General features: G+C 35.6%; 1 long non-coding RNA gene across 1 annotated transcript; it reads left to right on the forward strand.

Moving 5' to 3' along the window:
* The first annotated feature begins 834 nt into the window (after nt 1–834).
* Nucleotides 835–1,875, forward strand: LOC116169555. Its single transcript, XR_004144991.1, has 3 exons — nt 835–887; nt 980–1,457; nt 1,509–1,875. It is a non-coding gene; the product is annotated as an uncharacterized LOC116169555 (long non-coding RNA).

Raw genomic sequence — 1,875 nt, forward strand, 5'->3', positions numbered from 1 at the left:
CATCACTTTGGTTGCCCTTTTTAGAAATGGGGCAGTGATAAGTTCTTGATGAATTGCAAAGTAAAGTTTTGATGCTGAGTACATTTATTAACAAAGACAATGTACACCTTCAATCACAATTTAAATTACATTCACTTAAAATAGTTATTTATGCAATGAGTGTATAAATGAGGCGTTTTATTGGTGAGTGAGATGTTTAGTCCACGAGCGCTTCAACATTGAGTACGTCGACCACAGAGATGAACTTTTCCATATCTTTAACTGTTAATACACGTACTTTAGTACAGTTGCAAAAGAATTAATTACATTCTAATTTCACATACCTTTTCAAGGTAAAATGTCAACGTGACATTTTCGGAAATATCTCTTTTCAAATTCATTGTATTCCATCAATTGCCGAACTGATCGAAACCGTTCCAATAAGTTTCTTTTGATTTGAGTGGATATAATGTTAAAATCGTCTCCGCAGCAGAGCAAGCAACATAATCTTCCACTGCGATTACGAGGACTGACGGTACAGCGTAAAACAACACATTACTATAGCAACGACAATAGCTGTAATTTAGTGAAAAATCGTCGGAGCTCATAATTCCGTTTGTAATTTCTTGTAGTTGAATTTAAAATTACCTACCCCAGTGAAGTCGACGAAAAAATGTTGTATGCAATTCATGTATAAATCGGCGATTATTGGTTCGTTCAAATTTAGTCCACTCGCTGCGCTCGTGGACTAAACATCTCACTCACCAATAAAACGCCTCATTTATACACTCATTGCATAAATAACTATTTATTGTTCTAACGTCATCTTCGAGGTCATCTTTTTCTCTGTGGAAGTTTACGGCGAAAAGTGCGGTAAGGAAACCATGTCTGGAAAATACAAAGAAGTTGTGAGTCCAGTCAATTTTTTAATACTAAAATACAATAAAAAAAATTGAAAAGTTACAAAAAAATTAAAAATGAATTCAAATGAATTTTTAAGGGATTTCAAAAAAGTTGCAAGTACCGCGACTATTCTTGTCATCGTTTCAACAAGAAAGGACGTCTGGCACCCGCTTGTCCAGTAAAATCATCTTCGCAACATCCACCAGGGTCGTCTCACCGCAAGTCTGAAAGTAAGGTACAGTCGAACTGCATTTTATGGACGAGGAAAATGCTAGTGAGTTTGAAAAAATGTCTTTGTTCGTAATTTAGCAACGCTGTTATACCCTTATATTGTTTACTTAAAAAATTGTAACTGGAGATGGACTTCAGATTGTCAATCCTGTATATTACATAAAAAGTCACCTTCAAAAGCAAAATTATCTCCATGGAACTGGCCAAATTCTCCTTTGGAGAGACTACATGTTGACTTTATGGGACCATTTCTTGGCAAACACTTTTTCTTAATTCTAGACGCTCATAGTAAGTGGATCAAAGTTTTTCCATTGACTACAATTACCAGTAGTTCCACAATTCAGGTACTGTGTACCACGTTTGCAAGATATGCTTTCCTAAACTGTTAGTTTCAGACAACGGTATCCAATTTGAATCTCTCGAATTCAAACAATTTTTAAGTAAAGCAACCGGGCGATGCTCAAAATACCCAATAAACCAGTGTGGATTCAGGGATTAGTTTTAAAGCGCCGTGGTAATTGTACATGCATAGTTAGAGTTCCTGAAATTGATAAAATTTGGAAACGTCATTCCTATGTCAAATTCAGAGACTCCATCTATATATAACCACCCAGGTACCACATGATGTAATTAGTGATATTGACAATGTACCATTAGCATTAAGTAGGGAGAGAAGACAGATCAAACCACCGGGTAGGTTTATGTAATAAATTTAAGGTGGACGAATGTAATGTATTGGGTTTTTCCCAAAATTGATATCGG

The sequence above is a fragment of the Photinus pyralis genome, unplaced genomic scaffold, assembly GCF_008802855.1.
Source record: "Photinus pyralis isolate 1611_PpyrPB1 unplaced genomic scaffold, Ppyr1.3 Ppyr1.4_LG4, whole genome shotgun sequence".
Lineage (NCBI taxonomy): Eukaryota > Metazoa > Arthropoda > Insecta > Coleoptera > Lampyridae > Photinus > Photinus pyralis.